Source organism: Diceros bicornis, chromosome 9 (genome assembly GCF_020826845.1).
Source record: "Diceros bicornis minor isolate mBicDic1 chromosome 9, mDicBic1.mat.cur, whole genome shotgun sequence".
In the NCBI taxonomy this organism is placed as follows: Eukaryota; Metazoa; Chordata; class Mammalia; order Perissodactyla; family Rhinocerotidae; genus Diceros; species Diceros bicornis.
The window spans coordinates 58272189-58293829 of NC_080748.1; positions in this window are offsets into that span (position 1 = coordinate 58272189).

The window sequence follows — 21641 nt, forward strand, 5'->3', positions numbered from 1 at the left end:
GACAAACTATCCTGAAATTCTTCTGGTGAAGTGTTTAAAATACTGCTAAAAGAAGAAAACTGAGAACATGGATGATTTTTTTTTCTCTTCTGTATTTTACAAAAGCTTTTGTGCTTTTTAAAAAATTTTATAATAAAAATTGTATTTTAATTTGTGACTATTTGATCATTAGATGTCCAAAATATTATTAAAGTCTAATATATGCAAATCTATTATTGAACCAAAAATAATAATATTTTCCTATTCATTAATCTTTTAAAAATGGATTCACTCAGGGGCCGGCCTGGTGACATCGTGGTTAAGTTCAGCGCACTCTGCTTTGATGGAGCAGGTTTGCAGGTTCGGATCCTGGACATGGACCTACACCACTCATCAGCCATGCTGTGGTGGTGACCCACATACAAAATAGAGAAAGACAGGCACAGATGTTAGCTCAGTGCTACTCTTCCTCAAGCAAAAAAAGAGGAAGATTGGCAACAGATGTTAGCTCAGGGCAAATCCTACCCAGCAAAAAAAAAAAAAAAAAAAAAAAAGATTCAATCAGTGCTAACCTTGAAACAGGGACTGTGCTAGTTTCTGCAGATTCAAAGATAAATAAGATGCAGCCCCTGCTCTCAAGAGAGTTGACAATCCTAAGAAAGGCAGGGATGTAAATATATAATTACAATGTGGTGTTCTCAGTGCTAGGATGGAGACCCACGCAGGGTTCAGTGGGAGCTTACAGGAGGGACCCCAGGAGAGGGTGTTGAGCTGAGACTTAAGATATAAGAAGGTGGGTTAAAGGAGGGGAACGTTGACTGATAAGGCTGAAGAAGTAGGCGACTGCCACATCATATCAGGGACTCTGTACCTTTTCTCCACTTAAGCATCAGGCATTGACTGAGGAAGCTGATAGCCCATCATACTCCCTAATCCTCAATAGCTCTATTCATGGAATTAGTGTCTACCCCTAATAGAGATGTGCACAGGTATGCATCCTCATGTGCATTTTCATAGTGCAGGTAGAGTTTGGTTCAAAATAACACTTAGAAATGAAGACTTCAATCTTATTTTTTTAAATCAGTATTCACTGGTGAAATCTTATTTTATAAAATAAAAGTGCTGACTCCTTCGCCTTTCTTTTAACCACCCAGTCATCAAGTTGAAGACACCTAACAGCCACCAAGCGACCTGAACTGAGAAAGTACAAAAGATGTTGAAACCCCGCAAGCGCCAGCCTGAGCGTCACTTTCAAGGCGTCACAAAGAATTCCCTTTCTCACCCTGCCCAGGGCATGAAGCTGGCCAGCCAGACCCACAGAACTGCAACCAAGCCAGCCTGTTTACAAAAGGAGAGAAACCGCCACGGCACCTGAAGTTTGTGGGTTCTTTCTCAGCAGGGATGGACAACTGGCGGTGCACAGAGCAATTGCTTTTCAGCGCAATGACTGAAGACCACAAGAGTCTTAGGGGAGAAAGGAATGGAAGACAGGGGTAAGTGTTATAGAAGAGCGGGTGCTGATGATGACAGGAAAGGAGCCAAAAGAGCAAAGGAAAGAGTGCTGCAGGCAGCTGAACTCCACTCCCCCAGTAGAATCCAGGCCAGCAGGCATGGCCCACATGGAGCATGATGGTCAAGATTGGCTGCTAGACCAGCCAAGTAAAGCATCAAGGCCTGAAAGTAGATCTCCCTATTCTGGTGAAATGGGTCTCTGTATCAGGTACGTACCACACTAATTAACCTGCCTGGCCCCAAACTAGACTCTCTAAGTACATTTTGTAGGTGCCCTCAGGGTCCCTATGGTCAATAAAGAGTCCATCTGTCCTGCTCCTTGCCCGCCACCTGGAAAAATTCATAGCTGCTACTTTTCTGATTTATTGGAGTAGGAGAAGGCTTGCTAAAGCTTAGCTAAGGTCAAGAGGCCCTATGGAGATTGTTACCCTCGTTGTTACTGCTGCTGATGTGTGATGTTAATTTTGTACATTGCGTGCTAGCACTAGAAGCAGACCCATCTTTCTCTTCAGTTTGTAGACTCAGCTTGCATTCTTGACAGTGCCCACACATAAGTTACTTCAGAAAATATTATCTAGCACTTCTGGGCCAGGCAATCTACTGGGGATACACCGAATGCACAAGGCAGAGTCCCTGCCTTAGTGCAGCAGGGATTGATTTCCATAATTCTCTGAGCCCAACCTGACAAAGATACCCCAAATTTCCTGCCTTCAGTTGCAGCTCAGACCTTCTGAGTCTCAACTAACTCTTTTAGAGCAATATACTTTTTAAAATTCAACATATTAGTCAAGCTCTCGCTGGGGAAGTTGAGCGGCATTAATTCCGTATTGGCTGCCCTCACAGTGCTGGGTCTTCAGCCTGAGGCCTGTCACTACCATCTTCACTGTGGACTAAAACCAAACAATTCACACCCTATTCAGAACTGATCATGAACTTCAGCATCAGAAGGCTTTGGGTATTATGAGACCTGTCTGATTGATTGTGATGGGTATCATGCCCACTTTAATGACAGCCAGTAAATTCTCAGGGTGATTCTTCACCTCTCCTGTTTAATTCATGGAATTGTAAAGAAAAATTGTACCAGATACTTGTTAAAAATGGCCAGGATGACTTTATTCAAGATTTTTGCAATAGGGGAGAGAGATTGAACCCAACTCGGCTGAAATAAAAGGTGGGAGGATTTTTTAACCTTGAGTTGAGCTAATGGAAAAGTACTGGAGGACTTTTAGAGGGGATTTGGCCATCTGTGTTTGCTAATTGGCCCTTATTGAAGTTAGGCTCCCACCGTCCCGCGGAGAATGGGAGATAGGGGTGCTATTTCCTTCAGTTTCAAAGGGATAGATCCCAGGTCCTTGGGAAAGACTTTTCTGGGTTGTAGAAGATTTACATCTCAAAGGAGCAGAGAAATAATTTACAACTGCAAGTTTTCTAAAGTAAATGCTCTAAGTAAAGGGGGGTGAGGGGCCTAAAGTCAGGAAGAAGCCTATCTAAATTGCACGCAAGCTGAGGGGAACAATAAGGCAGGCTGTCTTGGTCAAAAAGCACTTCAAATCTTATGAGCAATATTATTCATGAAGCAGCATATTGCGTGAGGGAATTATTGCATTTCTTAGGTGAGTAAAACAATTCAGCCTCTCAGACTCTGGAATTATAACACTGTGTGAGCTATGTTATAATTGCCAAGTCTTCCTACTGCTCTGAGTGCATTTTGCTTATGAGCAGACTCACTCCATCATGGTTTCACCTGAGATACCTCTGGCAATGCAAAAAGCAGAGGTAATATTGGCTGATTTGCAAGTTGACAGCCTACCACCCTTTAAAGGGTGGGTGGCTATTTACTTTTGCCTTGGCAAACACAAGCCATATTGCCTATGAAGCTTATTAAAACATAATATGCCAAAATGTCTTCAAATTGCCCCAGATCCGCTCACTTCACTTCTTCTTCCAAGGCTTATTCATTTGTCTGCTTATTCAACAAATGTTTATGTGTCAGGCCCTGTGCTGGGCAACAGATGAGCCAGGCACTCTCTCCCAAAACAGACTTAAACTGTGCACTGTACCTATAACCTACTAACTTTCCATGATCAGAGTTAGCATGACATTAATATTATAATAACAAATACTTATTAGATATTTCTGACAAACCCTATGCCAAGTACTTTGCATCATTTATTATCTGCATTCATAACAGCCCTACGAGTTCAGTACTATTATTATCAGATCGCTGCTTTACAGATGAGGAATCTGAGTCTCTGAGTGGTTAAGTGAATTATCCAAGATTAAGTGACTATTGACAGGTAGAACAGGGACTTGAACCCAGGTCTGTGTGTCTCTAAACCTGTGCTCCTAGTCATTTATTATGATCTCTGCTGAATACTATACAGAGCATCCCGTGCCTCCTTCACATATTCAATGTAAATTCAGCAGGTACATAGCAAGTACTCTAAGAGTTTAGAATGCACAGTGTTAGTGGAAATTCCCAGAGCATTTCCACTCCCTAGGGCAGAGAGGGCAAGAAATAATCTCTAAGATGACAGTAGCACACAAGACTTGATGCTACAACTCAATCAAAGTGCTCCCAGAGCATATGATATGGTCTGGTACAACAAACAGGTCGCTACCCTGGAGAAGGCCACATTCATTAGTCCCATATGTCCCCAACTTCAGACCATATTCACAATTTTTGCTATATCCACATATCACCTGTACTATTATTTATTTAATATTTATCTTTAAATAGACCCACTTTATATTATCACAGTGAATGGAGGAAAAAAACAGACAATTATTGCCATTAAAATAAATATACCGCTATTAAAATGTAAGTATTCATCTGTGCACGAAGTTCATCTCAAGTGCCACTGTGGGAAGGATTGCTTGTCCTCAGTCTTCCTTTGGTTTCCTCTTTCCCATCCCATTCTGGGCATCCTTCTACAGCTTCCAGACCCAGCTCTCACTCTGGCAAAATGCTCCAGACCTTTCTTTCTCTCCTCTACCCTCCATTCTACCTCCCACCCTATTGCACACATCAATGAGTATTCAAAGCCCTGTTTACTCACACCCTTCATGGGAACTCACAAAATAGTCTAATAAAGTAATTCTCCTTAGAAGGTATTCATAGAGGAATGGCCACCAATAATTAGGAATTTGCAATGAACCAAGCACTGGACATGCAAATGCTTTACATGGATTATTATCTTATTTAATCTTCACAACAGTCTGATGAGGAAGATACTGTTACTATTCTCTTTTTATAGATGAAGAGACTGACTGTTACTATTCTCTTTTTATAGATGAGGAGACTGAAGCCTGCATTATGACTATGTGAAGCGAGGTTAAATAATTTGCCTAAGGCCCACAGCTAGTAAGTTGCAGGTGTATGCACCTCCAAAGTCTATATACTCTTTCACACGAAGTTGGTCAACTTCTCTATGCTGCTATTAATGGATGGCCTATATTTAGGCCTATGTTATATCTCACAGAAGGATTGCTCTCGCCATCCCACCTACCCACCACCACTGCCCTCCGCTGCAGTTCATCTGCCACATGGTCACCACACACACACACACACACACACACACACACACACACACCACACACCCCCATACACACACGCCTTCAATGGCTGGCTTCCCATTGCCTGCAAGACATAGGATAAAGTTCAAACTTCTCATAGGATTCAAGGCTCGTCATATCTGGCCACAACCTGACTTCCCTGAGCCCCTTCCCTCTCACCTCAGAGCCACATTAGATCTCATCCTTCCCCCAACAGGTTGTGCTCCCTCACAGCCATGCCAAAAAGCAGCCATGAATGCTGAAGGTCAAAGCAAGGGCATGGACTGGGGAATACATAGACCTGTTTGAATCCCCCAAATTGGGCAAGTTATTTAACCTCTTGAGGCCTCCTCTGTTTTCTTACATATGAAACAGTGATAATACGTCTCCTTTGTAAGAATTGCACTAGATGTGTCTAAAGCATGCCACAGACTGCACGGCGCTGGCACAGCAACTGGCAGGGGCAGACCTTCAAACATGAGTCACTGCCACACCTGTGCCCGTGTTGCTCCCTGGAAAATTACCTGGAATTGTTTTTTCTTCTCATCTTGATAAATGCTTATCGATTCTTCAAGTTCAAATATCACTTACTCTATGAAACCTTTCCCCATCTCTTCAGATAATATTAATTCCTCCTTCCTCTACGTTTCCCTAACACTCAGTACCCACCTCAACTGTAATACTTGAAGTTGGCTTTTAATGATCTGTCAGTTGTTTCTCTCTCCCATTAGACCAGGAGCTCTTCGGGAGCCTGTATATCTACCAAATGCAATACTCAGCACATAAAAAGCTGACAAATGTTTGTTGAATGACTTAATGTGTTCCCCCCTCCCAGACATCATTTGTATTTGAATAATGCTATAAAATTAGACTGAAGTTTCAAGCACTGAGGCAGTAGCAGTGAGGTGGGTGGGTGGAAGGTAAGATCTTTCTCCAAAATCCCCAAACACTTACATCCACTCTCTATGCTTAAAGCCATTCCAGTTCTAGAATCTTTGTCTGCAAATTATACCGGTCTTCCCTTAGAAGCATGAGAGAATTTTTGTGACAGGAAAAGATAATGCTTACAAAACCTTTTCATTGTAAACGTTGATTATTTATGAACTCTTACAGGAAAGGGGCCCTCTGGATGCTGGCACATGGGAGAAGCCATCCCCCACCCCCCAATTTATAATAAATGAATGTTGGAGTAAATCTCTTCATTATCCACAAAGAGAAAGGAATTTACCCTCCAAAGTAATCATTCGTTTCTTCGGCCACAAAAGCCCCAAAGACTCTGCTTCCTGAACACCCTCTCTAATGGGACAGACCTTTGCTGACCGCCATAGCACAAGGATGGCTTCAGCAGGTAGACTCCGCAAAGCTAGCAGCTCAAAGCAAACACACGGCAACACTGCCTGGAAGCCGGTGGGTGGTCTTGGCTGGCGGAAGCAACTGAGGCAGGAGCCCATTAAAGGTGTTAATTTTACATGATGTGGCACGGCAAGTCTATAAATAAATAACAAATGAACATTCCCCATGGCTCCTCTCCTCTGAATTTCTGTGTACCTGCTACAGGCCTGGCAACAGCAGGAGCTGCTCAGATGCCAGATCCGGAATTGCTCTTCAAAAAGGGAGGGGAGGCATTTCTGTCACCACCACATGATAACTTTTGACGCCTACATCACTGGCTCCAGCCACCTTAAAAAAATAGCCAACGAATCCCTTCTCTGTGGTTGGACATGCTCCCTTTAAGATTATCATCATGAGCTGCAAGAACAAAACACAGATGTTAAAGTTTCAGAAAAATGTACTTTGGGGTACCATTAGTAAAAAATACCGTTTAAAATATATAACATATGTAACTATTAAATACATAAAACTCCCATGTACCAAGAGGCAAAACATGATGAAAGTTGTTGAATATTTTAAGTACCTATATTGCTGCATAAAATGGTTCTGTGCGGTAGAATTTTCTATTGCACGAGATTTATGAAATTTTGTCAAAGTGGTAGATCATGCTGAAGTCAGGGGAAATACTAGCACACTTTAGGTTGCTTTCTATTTTTAATTAAGTTTGAAACTGCATCTTTGCACTTGTGAGTGTGCATATAAATATATGTAAGTGCAGATGTGATTAACAATAATGCTGATGTATGCAGACATTCAAATTCACTCACAAGATGACCCCCTCCCACTGCAGAGAAAATTACTTAATTGAGGCTGGGTCTGCGTAATCGTAAGGAACTGAATGTAGAATGACAAAATTCGACCAGCATGGTTCACCCTTGCTCATTTTAACAGCCTAGGAGGCAAGAATTAAGCAAGCCCTATAGGGTCCTGACCTGGATTTGCAACTGGAGACGAGCCACGACAACTAAATGTTATGATACTTGTCATGTTTACCCCCGTCAATGAAGATGGAGACTGACTGAGCTTGGTAGTTGACTAAAGTCCATCTAATGCTTATTCCGAAGGACCTAGGCTGGGTTCAAAGGCACCCTTGAGAATTAACTGTGGTCCAAGTTACTCAGGATCCAAAATACTTAGCAAGTATTAACAAAGATAGAGTTAAGGGTAAATAGTTGGGTTAGATACCCAGCAGTGAAAGTCTAAGATGAAGGAAGGCAGAGAAAAAGAAGAGAGAGAAACAAAAAGAATGCAAACTGTAGACTCTCCAGACACAACCCAAGTCCTTTTTCACCACAAGCTCCCCTTCACCTCAACCTCACCTCCATTCTTCTGGATCAACCCCTCCTCTGAATTTCCACTGCACCTAAAGACCATACCAAATAACCTAGCATGTAATTATATACTCTTCTGTCCCATTAATGTTGTTTTACATAGGTTCATTTTCATCCTAACTAGACTTAAATCCTATTTGGAATTTAAGAATTTAATTAATATCTCATATAACTGTATTTTCCCCAGAGCATAGCATAGCTTTATGCACATTAAAAATGGTAGCAATTCCTCATTGGTTGAGTCAATATCAAGTCATTTTTGCCCTCTAGCAAGTGCCATCCATTCTTCCTCCATCTTGTCGTGCCTACACCTGTTCCGATGTTCCCACAAATCATACAAACATATACTCTTTTAGAGTACATGAGGATATTTTTCTATTTATTATACACTTTATTCTGTAACTTTTTTTACACAACCATACATACAGATCTGACTCATTCTTTCTAATAGCTGGATAAAATTCCATTATGAGGTTGTACCATAATTTATCCAGCCATTTCTGTTGCTGCCATTTATTCCAACATGATAACCAATGTTACAATAAATGTTTAAGTCATTTTGTACTCGTACTTTTATTTCTTTGTAGATTACCATAGTAGGACTACAGAGTTAATGGTTATTTTGCAAAATTGAATTATTAAAGATACCTCCAGTTTACCTTTCCAAAATATTTAGCAAGTCATTCTCCCACTATTAATATATTTGAAAGTCTGTTTCCTCACACTCGACATCTCTAGATATTATCAACCTTTTTAACATTTACCAAGACAAAAGGTTTTGGACCAGGGTTAGAGGAAGAAGTGGTATCTCGCAATTTTGTTTTGCATTTCTCTGACTGCTAGTGAAGTTAAGTCTCTTCATTGCCATTTGCATTTCTTCTTGTAAGAATTGCCTTTCATAGTTTCTGCCCATTTTTTATATTTAATGTAAATGATTTCTCTATATGTTAGGGATATTTTTCATTCATAAATGATGCACCTATTGTTCTCCTGGATAAGTCTTGTATGTTTGTATCTTGTAAACTCCTTGAGGATAATGACTGTATCTTAGAGACTATCTCCCAATCCCTTCCTGCTAGCCACCCAGGCGTAACGTCTAATGTGTGCATTGAGGAAATTCAATAAATTTATTTAACAACTTCAATCAACATCAATCAAAAGTGGTCCGATCATATGGTTAGACTGACCAGGCCAATATTCATTGCGGAGGGGAGCATTCGGTATCCTAAAATGTCTGCTGGATCAAGTGAGGCGTTTCCGTTTTAGTCCAAACTTGGCTCCCAGGTTGACGCCTTCCCGTATCTCCAACCTCGCTTCTGCTTAGTTCCAACACAGAGAAGACTTCACAGAATGCATTTGAGCCCAAAGATAATATGTGAAAGTACAGCTGTAAAGGCTATTTGAGGAAAGGGATTAAAAACGAGCTTTTGGTATGCAGGCATGTGCACACACATACACACACACCCCAACGCAAAGCAGTATTTTAATTCTAGCACAAATCTGCCCACTGTATAGTATGTACACCTTGTCTTCGCTGATGCAACAAATGCAGAACATTAAAATGCACACAAATGAAGACATGTTAGAGAAATATATAAATACAGCAAACATTTACACTGTGACTATCAAGAAGAAACTGATTTTGTGCAGTGGCAAGGAAAGTTACAAAATCTTCATTCTAGCCAAATTCACAACTATTTCATGGATTTGGGGAACCATCTGGATTGAAATAGGACGTGGGGAGTTTGTTTGAATGATGTTAGAAAGTAAACCAGGCAACTTAGGATGCAGGTGTAGAGGATATTCCATCATGGTTTGAAAAGGAAAAGAATTGGTGTATAGATAATCCAGGGAGCTCTGACGAAAGATCAAGTTTGAGATGGAGCAGATAAGGCTTATATGTCCCATCAGAGAGAATTAAGATTTGGGTCACCATTATGGAGGCTTAGTTATTTTCATCCCCAGCCGATGGTGCCACCTGTTTCTCTGGTGCCAATTCCCCCTCTGAATGGGTCTGTACGGGCCCTGTGAGCAGTGCTACAGAAAACCAATACTTCAGTGAAATACCTTTGGTAATTAGATAGCATTGACTAATGAAGGTATTCCAAATGGAAGACTCCCTTTAATTGATGTTCTATGTATAGAAAAGTGTTGAATTATAGAATTCCATAGAACAGAATAAAATATAGCAAATAAAAATCATATTTTCAAGAAATGTTTAATGATACAGTGAAAATGTTCATGATAGGTATAGTGAAAAAAGCAGGATATAAAACTATATATAGACTCTGACTTCAATCCAGTAAAGAACACACATATATTGTGTATATATAAAAGTGAAGGAAGAAGATTTTAAAAATTACCCCAAAATGTCAACAGCAGTTAGCTCCATGGAACTTGCCAGTGATTTTTATTTTCTTCTTTATACTTCTCTGTATTTTACAAAAAATTTTAAGATGAGCATTTGTTATTTTTTAAGTCAGGAAAAACTATTTTAAAATAAATATACTTTTATGATATTACATTTTTAACTGATTCTTGGCTAATATGATGCTCAGTCATGTTTTGCCCTTTATTTTCTCTCGAGTAATTACTCTGAAGTCAAACTTCTCAACCCATTTCTCATTCCTACAGCTTCCATTTCTTCACACACTACCTCTGGAGAAATAGCCAGTGGTGTGGAGGAAAACGGCTCTTCTACCATTCTTTGCTCCCAACGTTCCTGTACTGCCTCACATGTGACAAAGACAAAATTAAAGAAGAGTAAAAATTATGAAAATGGCTTTCAGATTCAAGTTTAACCACGATATATCTGTCTTTACCCATGAGAACGTATCACACGAGAAAGGAAGTTTGAAAGATTTCTAAGCAATGACTCACAAACGTGGTTCTGACAGTTTTGGGGTTTTTTTGAGAGAGATATAGATAGTGCTGCAAACTCAAGCATACTTCAAATTGCCCTTGTATGTCTTAATACAGTAGTAACTAAAAAAGTCCACAAAGGCTTTAGGTAGAAATATATGGAGGAATTTCATCACATGGAAACTTTGTGTTGTATTGATATTCTCTGTGTGACTTTGTGGCACTTTATTATTATTATTATTATTAATGTTTAGATTATGGGTGATGGTGAAATTTGTCTACTTATAAAATTGAGGTACACTTAATGGTGTTTCTGCTAATTTATCACACTTGTAACATGACACAGGAAAAATGGGCAGACTATTGACTGTAGCTTCACCTACACAAATAGTGAATTTGTAGACATACAGTTATGACTAAAAGTTACTAGTAGAAAGGAAAGGAAGGTGGGATAAAGTCATGGGTATTTTTCCTCATCTACAACAACAATAAAAAAATGGGTCTTGCTGCCATAAATTTTGCTCATGGGGGGGAATTTTCAGACACACAGGAACAGATCAGGGTCTTCTTGGCTCTTTCTCAAAGGATCATCAGGATGCGTGTGTTTGAAATACTGGAACAGCTAGGAAGTGGTAGAAACAGTATGTGAACTGGGCATTCTGACTCCAGAGTTCTCACACTTAAGCCTTGCACTCTAAGGATGAACTAACTACCAATAATCTGTGACACACTTTCTACCAGTATTTGCAAATAACAGGATTCTGCCTTAACCACAAGAGCTGACTTTCTAATGGTGAAATTTCTGGCACCATTGGAAGTGTTGATCTCAAACTGGAGAAAGTAAGAAATAGATTCTTGCTTTTATTTGCCCTCAACTTTTACCTTTAGTGTGAGTTGGGTTTGAATGAGAAGCAGCAGAGAAAAAGAAAACTTAACTGGGAATCAGGATATCTGGGTGTGGTTTTAGTTCAGCCCCTGGAAGACTAACTGCTCTTGCACAATTCAGACTTCAGATTTCTCATCAACAATGGCAATCAGAACAAATAATCTCTTGTTTAATAAATCTACAATTAGACCCCGATCTTCCCTGCCCCCTTCTGTCTCCACAGTGTGTGATGAGAACAAGTAAGTGTGTGTGTGTGTCTGTGCAGGCACACGTGTGTGTGTGTGTACACATGTGTGTGCACATGTGCATCGTCCATAATTTATACATGTGGAGTAAAATCTGCTCAGAAGGATGGGAAGAGTTGAAAATAGTTAGGCCAGTATTTATAAAACTGTCCAGGCATCTTGGAAAGGTAAAAGAGGTTTTTTTTCCTGCAAATGCTAAAATTACAGATAGGGATTCACTTCAAATCTGCTTTTGTCAATTTTATATTTTCCTTTAAGTTCTAACACCTGGGACTTTAAATTGTATGTGACAGAACTAATTCAAGCAACAGAGGAGAGGACAAAGTTTTTCTGAATTACCTCATGTCACAGAAGAGGCATTACTTGTCACCCTCTAGAGGTGCAGGTATAAACACCAATCGCTGGTCTGACACAACCCAGTGAAAACTGGCTTGTGAATAAATTGGCCCAATTTGCCTCTAATTAGAGAAATCTGAGTCGCATCTTTCCTTTACCAAGACTTGGAAATTATAGAATTAGAATTGAGTCTACAAAATATACTATTGCCTTGTACATAGTTTGTGCTCAATATTTACCAATAAGTTATTTGATAGTGGTGGATATTTTGGCCTGCCTAGTCCTGATATTGCTTTAAATCTCTACTCTGTCCATGTAGCTGCTAGAATGTAAGAGCCGCCATGAATTAAATAGCAACACTTCAAAAATGCACGGTTGGCCTATGGCCAGGAGTCAAGCTGTATCTGGAAAATACCAGATAAAACCCTTCACATCCAGTTCTCTCAGGAAGACATGTTTGCTTTTTAACTGACATAGTACATCTCCACTTCAACCACATTTTCCCCCCATCATGATAGCTAACATTTTTTAATCCTTCTTTCACTATAAATTGCTTATATGTGTCTGGTTAAGGCCACTTGACTTGATAGCCCATTCAAAATGCAATTCAAAGATACTCACCTAATCCATTTCTTCTAAGCAATGAGCCTAGTTTGACTGTAGAAAAAGAAATATTGAAGAATCTTCTCAGGAGGCTTTGAACACTCCCAGGGAAAGGGCATTTTCAGGGAATGGTTAAGTACTTTGAAAACCCTAAGGAGCTTTGTAGCTAGGGATGACCCCATAACCTCTCAACAGCTTTTTGTAAACAAAATCTTTCAAGCTTCATCTAAAAGACTGGTGAGCAACAATTTGAAGGATGAGGTTTTCCTTTATGTCAGATTATAGAGCTCAGCAGTTCTAACCTTTTTGTTCTATTACATTTCTGATCTAAATAAGGAATTATTTATTACCAAAAAACGGTGGTATTCAGATCACAAGCATCCTCAGAGCACTGACTTTGATGCTCAACCATATGTAGAGATTTAGGGAGGAGCAGGCTACTTATTTGGAGAGAATCCTAAGATCCACTCTCAGAAGCTGCCTCTCCAGGCAGAAGGCACACGGGGCTCTGGTCATTGAAAATGAACCTGTCTTCTAACTTCTTGATCTCAATTTTTTTTGTAATGCACATTTTCCCAGTACCTTGAAGTTTCATTTTCCTATATGGATGGAATTTCTTCTTGATGCCAAGAAATAAATGGATTTATTAAGAGTTTAACTCAGGGGCCGGCCCTGTGGCGTAGCAGTTAAGGGCGCGCGCTCCGCTGCTGGCAGACTGGGTTCAGATCCCAGGCACACACCGATGCACCGCTTGTCAGGCCATGCTGTGGCAGCGTCCCATACAAAGTGGAGAAAGATGGGCACAGATGTTAGCCCAGGGCCAGTCTTCCTCGGCAAAAAAGAGGAGGATTGGCACGGATGTTAGCTCAGGGCTGATTTCCCTCACAGAAAAAAAAAAAAAGAGTTTAATTCAATGTGAATTTTTGACAAAATTACTAAAGGATTCATTTACATTCCTCCATTGATGTTTTTTGGTAATCTAGGAAATATTCACAATACAACAGAAGACAAACTCCTGGGAATGTACATGTCACACAATGTTTCACTCTTCCCCACTTGGAATTGGGGTGCCAATGCTGTAACGGAGCCCTAAAAATGTTTAAAACCCTAAATAAGGTAGCTGGGCAAATTGTCATTTAAAAGCAACATTTAATACTCTTTGAATACTGTTTGAGAGGCAGACTATTCCTTGAGTTCTGGGGAAATTGTCCAAACAGTCCTTTCAATTTCCAAGTACAGCAAAGACACTCTTCTGAAATGGAGATATTTGAGGCTAGTTTACCACAGAGAGCTAAACTGCTCCGGGTGGCAACGTGAAGTTGCCTCTAGCGGAGACAGCGGTGGACCTCTGCAGGTTATGTTTCCTTCAGAGAAAGGTTCTTTTTCTTAGTATAGATTGAGTCTTCTCTGTGCCTGTTCTGGGACTCTGGGAGGAACAGGGGACAGATGGTCGGGGGAGGGGGAGGAGAAAGGGGAATGGGGAGGAGTCGAGGAGGGGGCAGGGAAAGCAAGCCGGAGAGGGAAGAGCAGGGAGAGGATAGGGGAGGCTCAGTGGCCGTCAGGAACTCTGTACCTGTGGGCCCAAGGTTGAAGGAGGAAGTATTTTCAGAGAAGACTGTGAGACGTGGGGAGATGTGGAAACGTTTTCAGTATCTGTATTCAGAAATGGGGACCTAAAACCATTATAACTTCTGTATTAATGGAAATATGACCTCATTTAAGTATGCCCATACTTTATTCTCACAGGCTGATGCAACTTAGACATCCACGTTACACACCAAAGGAATAAAATATTCCCATTGTTACAGATCTTTTTACCAAATTAATATTTGATCTGTTTTAGTGAAGGAGAAAGTACGGTAGTTTTGCATTAACATCCTATAGGTTACATTCAGTCTGATATTTTACTTGATTACATTAAGCAGATTATTAAATTGTAAAATATCTAAAAAAAAAATGCTTAAGGTTCTCATTACCTATTGATTATTCTATAATTTGTGATTTATTTATAAAAAAGGAGAACTCTTATTTGTAGTAACTTGAGAGGTTCAGTAAATATTTATGAATTCCCTGCTATGTGTCAGGAAACATACAAGGTAAGTCCTGCCCTTTAGGAGCTCACACTTCCTGTGGCAGGTAGAAATGTGTACAGATAATGGCAAGACAGTATGAAAAACATCATAATCGAGATAATCACGTTTGTTCGGGAAGCCCTGAGGAGGGCAGCACTACAAGGCCCTGGTGTCATTGGGAGCTTGGAGTGGAGGGTGGGGAGAAGTCAGGGAAGATCTTCCAGAGGTAAGAATGTGGGGTAGCATTAAGAAGGCCAAGAAGTGGAGTACGGTGTTCTCAGAAAATCATGATTGGTGCAGGAGGCCATAGATATGCAGGGTATGTGCGTAAGCTGTAAGTGGCTAGGCTCAATTAGGGCTCACCCTTTGAGGTGAGAGCCAGTGAGTGAGGAGGTAGGAGAGCTGAGCAGAGGCCAGCATGTCTGAGAACTTAGAAATAAAGGTCAAAATTCCCTGTACAGCCCCACAGCTGAATGTATGGTGGTCGATTTGCTTCTGATATAGACAAGGTCTAACACATTTTGTTACTCATTTTCTAAATCCTTAGTAGTTCAGATCAACAAGTTGTTACATGTAGGAACCCTGATAGCAAGGAAGAGACAACGTCTTGCTAACAGCAGGAGTAAGGAGAATGATAAAAAGGAGACATAAGAAACACAACACTCTCCAGTTTGGGTCATTGAGTATAGTCTACTCCCAGGGTTGACAAACTTTTTCTGAACAGCCGGATAGGCTTGGCAGGTTGTACGGTATCTGTGACAACTGCTCGGCTCTGCCATTGTAGCACAGAAGCAGACACAGACATCACACAACTGAATGGGCGTAGCTGGGTTCCAGTGAGGCTTTATTTAAAGAGCAGACAGAGGCCACATTTGGCCCCCAGCTGTAGATTACCCATCCCTGGCCTGATGACCCCTGAGGCCATGCTGTATTAAAATGCAATACTCTAATTGATGTTTATAATTATGGTCTTAGCTCAGTAAGAAACATTTGATTCTTTTCAGTGTTCTCCATTTAAGAAGTCAGGAAAATTTGTAAAGTATGTTAGAGTCTATCTAGAATTAGAAAGAATTTTGGTACTTAAGGGATAAACGCTAAGCTACATGGAAGAAAATCATCTAAAAAGCTTTCCCTATGTGTTTGCACCGTTGAAGTTTTTACTCCTATGGATTTCTGTGCCAGCACGTTTACACATGTAGTCTGGACCTGCACTGTCCAATACAGCAGCCACTAGCCACACGTGGCTATTGAGCACTTCAATTGTGGTTAGTATGACTGAGGAACTGAATTTTTACTTTTATTTATTTTTTAGTTGTTTAAATTTAAAAGCAGATACTCATTTCAATGACTGGTAAAATTTTAATTATATTTGATACAACTTGGGTAAATTTTTCAACATAACTTTTGGAAATCTAAATATAGATCAAGTATTTCTCATGAAAATTTAGCATCTGACTTGAGGTGTATATTGCATTATATTTCTCTTGGACAAAATATCCAATCTATTTCTATTCTAGAATATCGTGGTGAGGGAAGCCAACATTTTTCCTTCTGTATTTGCAGAGTTGAGAGAGATTAGACCACGGAGAATCTGTGCCACAGTGAGCTGATGGAACAGAGGCGATTAAACCCATAGTCCTGTTCGTCCAGCGCTTTGGCTCTTTCTATTGAACTGTGATGCCGTAATAACTCTTAATGGAATCAAGCCCCCCATGAGATATCTTTAAATCCACATTATTTGGCTAATGTGAATTCTGATGTTTGCGAAGAGATTGGTAGCTGGAGTGATCAATTGCAATCCCCAGGGCTGCGAGACTGAAGGGGTGGCCCAGCACCAGCGATTTAATCAAACATTCACATCCTGATGACCTTTGGAGAAAGAGCCCATAAGATCCAGATTTGCTCTTTGTCTGAAAATTTCCCCACATAAGCTGAATGTATGGCAGCAGAACTAAAACCAGACCCAAGTATCCTGATTCCGGTTAAGTTGTCTTTTTCTCGGCCATTTCTCATTCAAACCCAATTCACAATAAAGGTAAAAGGCAAAGAAGAGCAAGAATCTATTTCTAACCTTCTCCAATGTGAGATCTCCGCAGGAACATTTTGGATGAATTCACAACAAAAGTTATAATTGCACCTACACTTCTTCCCTTACCAAAGCTGAAGTCATAATCAAAACACGAACAGGTTGCACAACCTGAGCACCAACCTACCAGAATGAATGCGAGCAGAGCTGGGAGGGAAGTTTGGGCGTCCACTTCCTCTCCAGGTCCCGTTATTCCTCACCGCTTCCTGTGCTTGCTTTATATTCCTTGCCTAGAGTGCCAGATGACCTCAGTTCCTCCAGACCTCCAGAGAGCTGCACTGAGCCTGCAGCCACCTTTACAAGGGCTCTAGGATCCTTTCTAGCTCTCCCCAGATCCCCCTATCCATGGCATTGGAGCTGGCAGTCACTGCCCCAGGCCCACAGTATCTGGTACAAGTCTTATACTAAACTGCTCATCACCCAGAACCACAGCACTGCCACCATCATGAGGACTTTGCCAAAGACTGTCCCCCATCTGTCTCATTGAACTTCGTCTTCCACCTTCACAGTGGCTGCAAATCTACCTTTGGATGCAGGATTTGAACTACCCAGTTGCCCTTATGGAGGCCTGCCCCCGTCCCTCCCACTCGCTACCCTCCCAGCCCCCATATCCCTGTCAGGCCAAATCTCAGCCTCCCTCCAGTCTGAGTCTGCCGAAGTTCTAACAGGTCCTCTCAGTGAGTGAAGACTCCCCCTCTGCTCATGTTCCTTTATTCTCATTTGTCTGTGGGAGATAAATGGATGGAGATTATATTCCACTTGGTGGTTATTCCTCATGTATTATATTTCTTCTATATTTGTAACTTGCCAAGAAAGAACTACAGTTAATAACACTGTATTGTATATTTGAAAGTTGCTAAGAGATATTTTAAAAGGTCTCATCACAAGGAAAAAAATTGTTACTATGTGTGGTGATGGATGTTAAGTAGGTTTATTGTGATGTGGTGATCATTTCACAATATATACATATGTCTAACCATTATGTTGTACACCTGAAACTAATATAAGGTCATATGTTCAATTATTTCTCAATATAAAAAATTAAATAAATAAAATAAAATCTAATGAACAAAAAGCAAGCACTTTAAAAAAAAAAAAAAAATATTTTGGGGCCAGCCAGGTGGTGCAGCAGTTAAGTGCGCGCACTCCACTTTGGTGGCCCGGGGTCTGCGGGTTCAGATCTCAGGAGCACACAGACGCACCTCTTGTCAAGCCATGCTGTGGCGGTTTCCCATATAAAGTAGAGGAAGATGGGCACGGATGATAGCCCAGGGCCAGTCTTCCTCACCAAGAAAAAGAGGAGGATTGGCATTGGATGTTAGCTCAGGGCTGATCTTCCTCACAAAAAAATAATAATAATAATTTTTTTTAACCTATGTATCTGTCATAAATAGACTGGATAAACAAAGACAGGATTGTGACATATTCATTCCATAGAATACTATTAACATAGACATTAAGAATAAATGAAGTACAACTACCTTCACCAACACAGGTCAGTTTCACAAACATAATGTTGAACAAAAGAAGCTGAACTCAAAACAATATCTTTTGTATGGTTCCATTTATGTACAATTCAAAAGCAACCAAAACTATTCTATGATATTGGAAGGCAGGGTAGTAGTTACCTCTGAGGAGGAGAAAGAGGAAAAGGATAATGAGGGTTCAAGGGGCAATTCTGGAGGCTGGCAGTGTTCTATTTCTTGCCCCGGGTGGTGACTACATGGGGGAGTTCACTTTATGGCAATTTATTGAACCATACATTTATGATTTGTGCATTATTCTATATGCATGTTACACTCTAATAAACAAAGCTAAGAAACTTGTTTTCTAATAAGTAGGAAATAAAAATAAATTATATTCAGTGTTCGGTGATGAAGGCTAATGTTTCTCAAGTGTGAAATAGGTAAAGAGTACCTTAATTTGATTTGAGGAACCCCATCAACACTTCCAATGGTGCCAGAAATTTCACCATAGAAATCAGCCTTTCCTGTTATACGCAAATAGCGGTAGGAAGTGTGACCCAGATTACTGGGGATGAGTTCATCCTTTTAGTGTGGGGCTTACATGTGAGAGCTCTGGAGTCAGACAGCCCAGTTTGCATACTGTTTCTACCATTTCTTAGCTGTTCCAGTTACTTTTGCTATATAACAAACTACCCCAAAACTTAATGACTTAAAACAACAACCATATTATTTTGCTTGCAGATTCTAAGGCCAGGGACTTTTGGACGTGCTCATCTCAGTGATTCTTTTGCTCCTTGAGGCAGTCACTAGGATCACTCAGTGATTTTCAGCTGGCAGATGAGCTGGTCTGGAGAATCCAAGACAGCATCACTCACATGTTTGGTACTGGTGATGAAATGACTCAAAGGCTCAGATTGACAACCAGAGCATCGACACGTGACCTCTCTGTGTAGCTTGGCTTCTTCACAGTATGGCAGCCTCACAGTAATCAGACTTCTCACATGGCAACTCAGGGCTCCAAGCACAAATGTTCCAGTGATCAAGACAGAAGCTACATTGCCTTTTGTGTTCTAGATGCAGAAGCCATGTAGTGTCACATCAGCCATACTCTTTTAGGTGAAGTAGTCATAAATCCATGCAGATTCAAAGGGAAGAGACATAGACCTGACCCCTTAATGGGTGGGGGTTGCAAGGTCACACTGCCAAAGAACATGCAGGATGAGAAATATTGTTGCGGTCACCTATGGAAATTACCATCTACCACACTTACCGTGTGACCTTGGGCAAATCTTTTAAACTCGCCAAGACTCGGTTACTCCATTTGTAAAATGAATGATAATAATTATAGCTACTTCATGGTATTACTTTGAGGACTGATGAGATAATACACATTAGGTGCCTAGCACAGTGCCAGGGTCATGTTAAGAGATCAGGAAACATTATTTATTTACCTCCCTACGAAGGTAGCAGGAGCTGAGAAAAGTGGAGGAGGGCAGAGATATGGCTCTAGAATACAAGTCGGAGGTTAGGCCTGGGTAGAAGGGCAGACAGGAAAGGAACAAGCAAGTTGCACAATAAGGGGTGCTTCCCATGAAGGTAAAGTTGCTCTGACAAGGACGAAAAACAAACTTTCTCTGCTTCTCAATTTTTCCCAGGATTGGCCTTGGTATTTCACCAAGCAAGCAGTGGGAGATGACTTGTTTATAAAAGTCACTTTCATTAGAAACATGAGATTGTCTTCATTCTCAAGGTTGCCAAATGAAAAAAAAAGAGGGACCCTGCTTTTGACACATCCTGACACTGACAGCAAAGAGTAATCTTTCTTAAGTCTCTAAACAAATGAACACCAACCTTTCTGGGCCATGGTGGTACCCTGGGATTTGCCATGGAAATGGAGGGATGTAACAAACTTTAAGTGAAATAAATGGATCTCTTCCAAACAACTCCCAAATGAGCCAGGTGAAGGGGATCTATATTACGGGACGTTTTATTAATACTTAATGGAAAGAGCCAAAAACCCTTTGCCACTTAGCAGTTGTGAAATAAACCTTTTTAGCAGACAATGAAAACAGGAGGCTATGTAAATTAACACTTTGCATGGAACCAATGTAAGATCTTCAACCACAGACCTGGTTTAGTAAGCATGATGCATCAGTTGACAACAAATTAAATGATGTTTTATGCGATTTTTTAAATTGCAAAAATACAGAAATATATGAAAGACAGAGTGAATAATAAATGTTATTGCAGGATCTCTACATAGATTTAATGCCACCCTTTCAGCTTGTCAACAAAGAGTACTTATTGAGCACCTACCAGATACTAAATTTGAGCTGTGTGGCAGCCATGGCTGCTACAGTGAATATACAATGACTGTATAATGAATATACAAATTTGAGAATGGCAAAGTCATGCTAATTATGATTCTACACTGGAGGAGCTGATTGTCATCTTGGACATTGAGCTTTCAATCAAATGAACAGGAAAAAAACTCTACAAATATTTACTCAGTTCCCACCATGGGCACAGGCCTTGCTATGTACAGTGAGATACACAAAGTTGAGTAAGATCCAATTGCTATTGTCACAAGTGTCATACTCTAGTGGAAGAGATAAAGGCATACATCAATAACTCTATTATGAAGCTCATAAAGATCAAATACCATCACAGAGATAAAAACATCATTCTTTGGTGATGTTTGGAACAGGGTGATTCATTCCAACAGAGGTACAGTGAACAGAGAGAGCTTATTGAAGAAAGTGGAATTTGAAAGGGCCTTAAGGAATAGGGAGTGCTTTGAAAGAATATTGAAGGTCTAAGAATATAGGTGAACACAGGGAGTATTCCAGGAAGAATCTGACTGTGCCTTGAAGTCCTTAACATCAGGGACTGCTGTCGTTTATTTCCAACACTTCACTGGCACATGGCAGAACCTCAAGAAATGTTAAGCAAATGAATAAGGCAATGAGAGATGGAGGTAAAATTAAAAGGGTAGATAGAGGGAAAAAAAAGAAATATTTGAATGTCCAGTGCAAAAGTTCAGACTTTATTTCATATGTAATGACACGATGAATTGATGCTATAGGACAACCCAAGCATATGGTACATAATGAATGAGTATAAGAGGGAAGATAGTGGCAGAGATGAACTTCTCTTTTGCTTATTTCTCGCCACCTGGATTTATTGTCATAATGGGTATTCAGGAGGGGTGCTTGCCTAATTCGTTAAATATAAGAATGGTGCGACAGACTGAGAGGTAAGTTATAATCATTTTATTTCCAACTCTGTAGTAGCCTTTCCCCACTATATTTTCAAA